We start from the raw sequence: 9,254 nt of genomic DNA, 5'->3' as shown, positions 1-9,254 counted from the left end.
GAAGCTATTAGAATCAGCTGCATAATCAGACAGCTACTTCTAAAGCTGGAAACAAGATAGTACATCTCGTTTGGATGTTTACTGGTGAGTGAATTCAGATCAGCGTACTTACTTCATCAACTCAAGTTAGTTTCTTCAGAATAACTAAGAATTAGCCTCAGTGTAAGTTAAAATGTGCCTTATTAAATAAAATAATCATGTAAACAAGTTGGAAGGAGTATGGTATTAAATCATTTAAAAGAACAATGTTCTTTTTTTATTTATTTCAAATTAATCTGAGAATACACATTTCTACAATACATTGCTCTCACTTCCAAGGTGAAGTTCCAGTTGTAAAGGAACCCCTCAACCAGGGGGCATGTTATACAGCCTTGCATTGTGCCCCTTAGGTAAGATTCTGCCAAATGCCCTCCCTCCTTCCCCCTCTTTTTTTTTTTTTTTTTAAGAGACAAGATCTTTCTCAGGCTGGCCTTGAACTCCTGAGCTCAGGTGATCCTCTTGTTTCAGCCTCACAAGTAGCTGGAGCTACAGGCACAAGCCACCACACCTGGCTTCAAGAACAAATTCCTTTGAAGAAATTGAACATGCTAAGCTGCTTTGCTAAGTGCCACAACCACTAAATGCCACCCTAAGATGGAAAGACTACCACATACCTATATATTTTAATTTTGCCTTAAGAAGTTCTGATTTCTACAACACTATTTGTTCCTGAAATAGTTTCCAAAAATCGCTGCTCTGTGTGTGCATGTGGACATGCATATGGATGTGTAGGGAATTCAGTACACGGTTATTGTACTGACTTCCTTCCCCTCATCCTCAAAGGCAATGAGAATGAGGGGTACAGCCTGTAGGACATTCTCTCGGTGCATCAGCCACGGTTTATGCACTCTGACACTGGTTTACTAGGTTGTATGGCAGTAAGGTAAAGTACTCCTGGTGCCTGTGACCTCAGTTGGAAACGGTCTGTGCAGATGTTATTAAGTTAAGGATCTTGAGATGAGATTATCCTAGTTTTAGGGTCAGCCCTAACTCCAATGACTGGTGTTCTCATATGAGAAAGGAGAGGGAGACTTGGAGTCAGAGACACAGAGGGGAAGGTGGCACGAAGAAGATGGAGGCAGAGACTGATGTGTCTGCAAACTGAAGAAAACTCAGAATTGCCGACAGCTGTCCCTGCGAGTCCGGGGGCATGGAACCAATTCTCCCTGAGAGTCTGCAGAAGGGGCCCACCTGCTGACACCTCCAGAACTGTGAGAAAATATTTCTGTTGTTTTAAGCTCCTAAGTTCGTGGAAACCTGTTCCAGCAGCCCTAGGAATCTCCTCTAACTGTTGACTCTAACGCTCTTTTCTGAGTTGTGTGTATTAAGGCAGAGAGATCCTCAGTTAACAGGACCCACATTTCCTTGTGAGGTCTTCCCATATGGATATTTTTGCCCTACCAACCTCCTATATTTCTCTACTACAAATAAAGGAAGAGGACAATTAACCCGTCTTCTGCCTGGAGGGAGGCCGTTAGAGAACTCCCTTTTGTGGGAAGTGTTCACGTATGTTTTTAACATGGCTTTCTGATATTTATTTTTTAATCTATCCGTTCATTGCCTTGTTTAGTCACAGTAAACCGGCCCTGCAGGTTTATGGCTCTACTGGCTTTTGCTCCAGGTAAGCAGATCTTGAGATCTTGGCTGTGACCCCTATATCCAGCCATGTCTCTAGATTTCAAAGTGACCCTTCCTTTGCCCTGCAACCTCAGCTCTCTGATAAGTCCAAGGAAAGATGTTGATTTTTGATTTGTTTCAATTTTTCTTGTTGTGAGGATGGGAGTGATGCCTTCCAAGTTCCCCATGTCTGAACTGAATCAAAAGTCTCTTCACAGCCTAATCTGGACACAGAAGACTGAGAAATTCCTGTAATATATACAACAGACCATGTTGCTCTGCTGCTTATAGCTTGTTTTAGAGTAAAAGCCAACGTCCTTCCAGGAAGGCTTGGAAGGCCTGATCTGCCCCCTCTTCACTTCATTTATCGGCCTCTTCTGCTTTGATACCCCTCTTACTCTTTCTGATCCTGTCCTACTGTTGCTTGAACTCAACAGTAGGCTCCTACCACAGGGCCTTTGCACTTGCCTGGAATTATTTTTTCCCAGAGGTGTACTGGTCTCTGCATGTAAGTCGGATATCTAATGAGGTCTTTCCTAAGCACTCTGTTTGAAATAACTCCCAGAGTTCACTTCTATCCCCTTATTTTATTATCTGTCCCACCTTTATTTATTTTATAGCATTTTTTCTTTTCTTTCTTTCTTTCTTTCTTTCTTTCTTTCTTTCTTTCTTTCTTTCTTTTTTTGAGATGGAGTCTCACTATGTTACCCTCAGTAGAGTGCTGTGGCATTACAGCTCACAGCAACCTCAAACTCTTGGGCTTAAGTGATTCTCTTGCCTCAGCCTCCCAAGTAGCTGGGACAATGGGCACCCACCACGATACCCAGCTATTTTGTTGTCATTGTTGTTTAGCAGACCCTGGCCAGGTTCAAACCCACCAGTGAGCTACCATAGCATTTTTTCAATACATGATACACTTCATATAGTATTTTTCTAATTTTTTAATGTTTATTGTCTCTCCCACTAGCTGGTAAGCTAGAGGAAAGCAAAGATCTTTTGCTTATTTTGTTCCTTGCTGTATTCACCAGCTGTAAGGAAATTATAAATTCAGGATTATTAATGGGTGTTAAAATATTTTGTGAGGGCTGATGGGGATTGGAGCACCTGTACAATTCCAAAGTAACACTACATGGATGACTTCCTGGTTGCAAAAGGAAAAAACATTGCTATTAAATAAGATTAAACTGTCACTAAAGTAATCCAGGAATTAATCTTAGTATTATTAAAGGTGGGTCAACCAGATATTATGTGTTTTCTTAAATGATGGAACGCAAAGTTGATAGCATTACTTATGATATTATCTTGTTAAACATGCTAAACTTGAATCCATGGAGCGTTTAGCTATAACTCTTAGTTCACAAAGCAAAGAATGGGCTAAAATTCACCGCAAGGAAGCAAGCAGGCAAATTCAGAAGGTAGACCATCCTGTAAGATGGTTCAAAGTCATTGAAGTAATGTGAATATGAAAGCAGAAGATGATCTATTTCAAGGTGGGGGGCAAGGGAACCAGGGAGGGGGCTGGAGGTCATGGTGCATGGCACACCTCTTGGGAACGGGATACGATTATAAGAGGGACTTTACTAACAAATGCAATCAGTGAATCCTAATTCCTTGAACCCTCAATGAGTCCCCCAAAATAAAAAAAGAAAGGTCTATTCTAGATGAAAAGGCATAAGCGATAGGACAACAAGGTATGATGTGTGGCTTTGGATTGACTGGGATTTGTGCAAATGAGTTTTAAAGGGAGTATTTGGGTCCTTGGTGACATGACCCAAATATTAAGTGACATGAACATTTGCTAAAACAAAACCAGTGAATGTGAACTGGAACGAGTGGCTTTCCAATCAATATGTATAAATATGTTACAAAGTATCAATTTAAAAGAGAATATGTAGAGTATGATTTCACTTAGGTAAAAAAAATGCAACAATGTTTCACTGTTTAGAAAAACAATTAAAAACAGTATTTTACACTCTACTATTAAAAGAAAATATACACATATGCTTTGTAAAAAGTCTGGCTGAGAGGTTTCTTTGAAGTTTTGTTCCTGGGTGGGAGGAGAGAAAATTGCCGCATGGGTAGAATCAAGGGAGGAGAGGAAATATACAGGGCCAATTTGCCTCCTGTTTCGAGATACAACACTGCTGCACACATAAATGTCACTGTTATGGACAGTAGGAACAGCTGTAGCTACAGAGTATTATCATTGCATGCTTTCAAGTACTTAAAATTTCTGCTTTTGTTTAATTCAAATTTACCTTACTCTAATTTAATTAGTTGAATTTTAAAATATCGTATCAAATCCAGCCTCATTTGTTTATTATGCAAGGATTGTTATGCAAGGATTTTTAAACATCTGAAAATGTCTCCTTTAATGGGTTCTTTTATTTGTTTATTTTGTTTTTAAAGGGTGGATCTGGACATTTTATTTTTGATGGATTAAAAGCACTTCATACACTTTTTGGTGTAGACCATACATGTTTAAAGCGATTATTGACATAGCTGAATTAATATTTATCACACTTGGAACTGTTTTTTTTTTTTTTTTTTAACAGCCCTTGTTGTTTCTTTTTTGTTTTCTCTTTTTCTGCCTTCTCTAGTTTTAATAGAACACTTATACAATTCTCTTTTCACTCTTGTTTTTGTGTACCAATTATACTTCATTTAATTTTTGTAGTGGTTGCCTTAGAGCTGGCAGTATGGGTTTACAATTAATCTCAGTCCACTTTCAAACACCGCAATGCTACCCTGCTTTACAGGTAGTCCAAGCACCCTGTAATGGAGTACGAAAAATTCTTCCCTTCCATCCCTTGTAATACTGTCATTCATTTCATGTCATTCATTTCATGTATACACAAGAGATAATGACCAAATACACTGTTGTTACTATTAATCTGTTTTTTATAAATGACTCTGTTTTGGAAGTTAGAATCCCAGTGATTTGATCTAGAGTTTAAGACTCTCTAAATGTTTTTCTTTCCTTCCCTCCTCTCTTTTTCTTTCTCCTGCCCTCCTCCTCTTCACTTTCTCTCCATCACTCATTAATACTGTAGTCATTTTCTACTATTTCTTTTAAGAAAAATGTTTAAGGGCTTTCTTTAATGACATTCTCCCTGATTTTATTCTTAGATGTCCATCTTCAGGGAGAAGCACTATTCTCCTTGTTTTTCTACAAGCATGATTTTTTTATACTTTCATATAAATACAAACTAAATGTTTCGTTGTTCAGTAAAACACAAATTCCCATACGTTTTTGCATGGTGTTGAATTTTATATATATTATACAAGTGTTCTAATGCCTTTGCAACTTTCCTTTGTCAACATTATGGTTTTGAAATTTATTCATGTTGCTACAAATAGATATAGTTTATTTAGCTGCTGTATAGTGTTTCATTTTATGAACACCATATAAAATATCCATTCTTTTATTTAAGGGTATTTGGGGTTTCATTATTTTGTTTTTATAAATAACATTGCAATTAAAAGTACTCATCTCTCCTTGCATGCATGTTAAATAGTTTCTCTAACAGATACACGTTGTGGAATTATGAGATATTAGTTAATGTGTATCTGCAACGTTGCTAGACATTGTCAAATTGTGGTCCCAAGTAGTCCCAATTCCATTAGAATAAATGAGAATTCTTGTTGTATCATACCTGGTAACGCTAGGTATTTTCAGATTTTTAAAATTTGTCTGTTTGATAAATGAGATAAGATCACATTGTTTCAATTTGTTTTCCTTTTTATTAGTCATGTTAAAAAAAAAATCTTTCTTTCTTTCTTTTTGGAGATAGAGTCTCACTCTGTCACCCTGGGAAGAGTCATAGCTCACAGCAACCTCAAACTTTTGGGCTCAAGAGATCCTCTTGCCTCAGCCTCCTGAGTTGTCGGGACTACAGGCACCATAGTTTTCCTATTTTTACTAAAGACAAGGTCTCACTCTTGGCTTAGGCTATTCTCAAATTCCTGAGCTCAGGCAATTCACTTCCCTCAGCCTAAAAATCTTTTTACATATTATCAAGTAACTGATGGATTTCCTTTTCTGCGAATTGTTCATTTTTCTATCAGATGTTGCTTTCTGTTCATTGTTTATACACTCTGGATTCTAATGTTTTGTTATTTATGTGAATTGTAAATGTTTTCTCCCAGTCTGTGGCCTGTCTTTTTCACTGTGTTGTGTTTTGTTGTATATAAGCCTTCATTTTAATATAGAAAATTTATTAATCTTTCATGTGTCATTTGTGCTTTTTTGGTGTTTAAGGATTTCGTCTATATCTTAACATTGTTGAGTCTCCTTTATTTTCTTCTAATGTATTTAAAAATTTGGTTTTTCTATTTAGGTTAACCTTCCTGGCATATTTTAAATATTTATGTAGTATAAATAGAGAATAAAACTTTTTTACAAAGATATCTTATTTTCCAATCACCATCAATTTATTGGTCCATATTTTTTCCCATTAATTTATCACCTCTCTGTCATGTATCAAATACTGACACCTGTGAGTGTGTTTTAGTTCCACTGATTTAGTTGTCTACCTTTGAGTTACTATCACATTCTGTTATTGCTTTGTCTTATAAATGAGATCTCTTTTTGTATTCAATTGTCTAATTAGTTATTACCAGCACAGATGCACTTACCAGTGTTTGTATGATGAACTTGAATTGGCCAATCTTGGTGAACTCTTTTGTTAGTAGTTTTTTTTATTCTTTTATTGGTGTTTTTTTTTTTTTTTTTGAGACAGGGTCTCACTATGTCATCATTGGTAGAGTGCCATGGTGTCACAGCTCACAGCAACCTCAAACTCTTGGGCTTAAGCGATTCTCTTGCCTCAGCCTCCCAAGTAGCTGAGACTACAGGTGCCTGCCAGAACGCCTGGCTATTTTTGTTGTTGTTGCAGTTGTCACTGTTGTTTAGCTGGCCTGGGCTGGGTTCGAACCCACCAGCCGTGGTGCATGTGGCTGGTGCCGTAACCACTGTGCTCCAGAAGCAGAGCCTCATTAAGTTTTATCACTGATGTGTCAGAGCTCTAAATCCTTCCCTCAAGTTTACCACTAACTAATTGTGTGTCCTTAGGAAAATTACTGGTGCACTAAACTTTTGTGCTCTCTTTAGACAAAGGAAGGTCATACTATTTAAGTTACAAAGTAGGATTGTAGTAGAGGTTAAGACAGTGAATAGGGCCAGAGAGGTGGCTCTCACCTATAATCCCAGCACTCTGGGAGGCTGAGGCAGGTGGATTGCTTGAGCTCAGGAGTTCTAAACCAGCCTGAGCAGAAGCAAGACCCCGTCTCTAAAAATAGCCAGGTCTTGTGGTGGGCGTCAATAGTCCCAGCTCTTTGGGAGACTGAGGCAAGAGGACGGCTTGAGCCCCAGAGTTTGAAGTTGCTGTGAGCTATGGCACCACAGCATTCTACCTAGGGTGACAAAGTCAGACTGTCTCAAAAATAAGACAGTGAATGGGCTGCATAGCACACAGTAGAGGTGCTAGTTCCTTTCAACAATTTCATTTCTGTAAAATTTGTGTGACAAATGGATACTTCACTAAGACTAATTAAATTAGATTTTATAATACACATACACTCTGAAAACCCTTCCTGCCATCCAAAGCCCCAGGTTACACTAAGGCATTGATTCAGTTATAAAGTCACCAACTTCGTTTTCTTTTCTTGAATAAGAAATTACTACCTTTAGGCTTAGTGCCATTGTTCAGTGGTTAGGGTGCTGGCCACATGCACCAGGGCTGGTGGGATCAAACCAAGCCCGGGCCTGCTAAACAACAATGACAACAACAGCAACAACAAAAGAGTAGGGCACGGTGGCAGGCATCTGTTACTTGGGAGGCTGAGACAAGAAAATCGCTTAAGCCCAAGAGTTGGAGGTTGCTGTGAGCTGTGACACCAAGGTACTCTTACCCAGGATGACATAGAATCTATCTAACAAAAAAAAAAAAAAAAAAAGGAAGAAAAAAGAGAAAGCAACTACCACCTTTAAAGAAATTCAAAACGTTGGGCTGAGGGAAACTATTTCGGGGAGATAACTACTTGGAGAACACAAAATTATCTCCTGGTTTCAGGTAAGACAGATGTGCTTTACATGATTCATTATAGATATTAAAGATGTCAGGGGAAAAATGGCCATTATAATTAAGAGACTTTAAAGTATTTTCCAAAAGAGCCATATCTGTCATCAGTTGTGAAAGCTGACCAAATGCGCCCGGTGACAGACAGATGGTTCTCATTCCTATTAACTTCCTCTCAAGCAGAAGGAATGTTAAGGCAATCTGACCTTATATTATGTTGATTCCAATGTAATTACATTTGTTATTTCCAGGAGGTGCAGTAAATCAAGCTGTGGCAAGTAGGTGGATATTTCACAGAAGTAATTTCCGAGACCATTAAATACGATCACGTGTTTTGTGGGACTCTCTTCTGCCACAAGACAAATAATGGCCAGCCCGGTGTGGGGGAGGGGGCAGAGTGGAAAGCAAATTTATTTCCCTTAAAAGATAGGAAAACCTCATTTTTCTACATGTAGATGTGACATTTTTAAGAAACAAAGGAGTGCAGTTAAGGCATGCGGGGTCAGAGGAAAGGACAGTGGCCCCCGCGCAGGGGATTTGCTACGTCTCTGTTCTCAGTCCCAAAGCTGCCACGTCCAGCTGCTTCCCAGACACTTGAGTACCTCCCCCAAACACACCTGCTCCCCGCACTGCCCTCTGCTGCGGGACTGGCTGGTCATTAGTTACTGTCTGCAGCACAGGCGGTTATGACCCTTTTGATTTCATTATAGTTAGAAACTCCATGGCGCTCACTCTCATTCACAGAAAGGCCAAATGCTTTTAGAATCCTTTAATAAACCGATTGCCTAAAGGCTAAATTCAGGAAGAAATCTAATATAGACACTAAATGATCATTTTGTTGTCTAAAAGTCTGTTCTCAAAATGGATATAATTCTTCTTTTAGCCTGTGATCTGACCTCCCATTAATACCAGCTTTTCAAAGTGTTATTACAATGCAGGGAGAAAGAAAACAAAAATGAACTTGACTTTAAAGAGTATGCTTTCCTTAAACACAGATTTATGTAAGAATGAAATTAAGCTTCCTAGACTTTAATAGTAGAGACTTACCTATCAAATGTTCAATGTATCGATTGTTCAAATGTTTAAAAAATTGGGGAATAATCTGAAATGGTTCAGGGGAAAACTGCCTGGGGATCCTAGGAAAAGACAACCTCTGGGAGACCTTCCCGGCTCTGGGCACACCTTCGTTAGAGAGCACACAAAATGAACCCAGGTGTACAGAGGCGGTGTAAGAGGGCGTCGCTCTTGATTGGTTCAGGGTAGCCTGGTTTCAGCTGCCAGGAAACCATCCATCCCAGTGGTGATGATTTTCTCTGCAAATCTCTCCAGAGAAATTAGGCCTTTCTTATTGTTCCTTAGAACATCTTGTTTACTTGGTCAGTGATTGTCCAAGTTGCTTAGCTGATGGTGCATTGAATTTTTTTCAGGGAGCTTGTAATTAGAAGGGAGTGAAGAGAAAGAAACAGAGAAAGAGAGAGAGAGAGAGAGAGAGAGAAAATAAGAATTCTAGCTGAATTT

This window comes from Otolemur garnettii, unplaced genomic scaffold, assembly GCF_000181295.1.
Source record: "Otolemur garnettii isolate 467f Iridium unplaced genomic scaffold, OtoGar3 scaffold00064, whole genome shotgun sequence".
Lineage (NCBI taxonomy): Eukaryota > Metazoa > Chordata > Mammalia > Primates > Galagidae > Otolemur > Otolemur garnettii.
The sequence above is the reverse complement of the archived record's forward strand: the minus strand, read 5'-3'. Positions refer to the sequence as shown.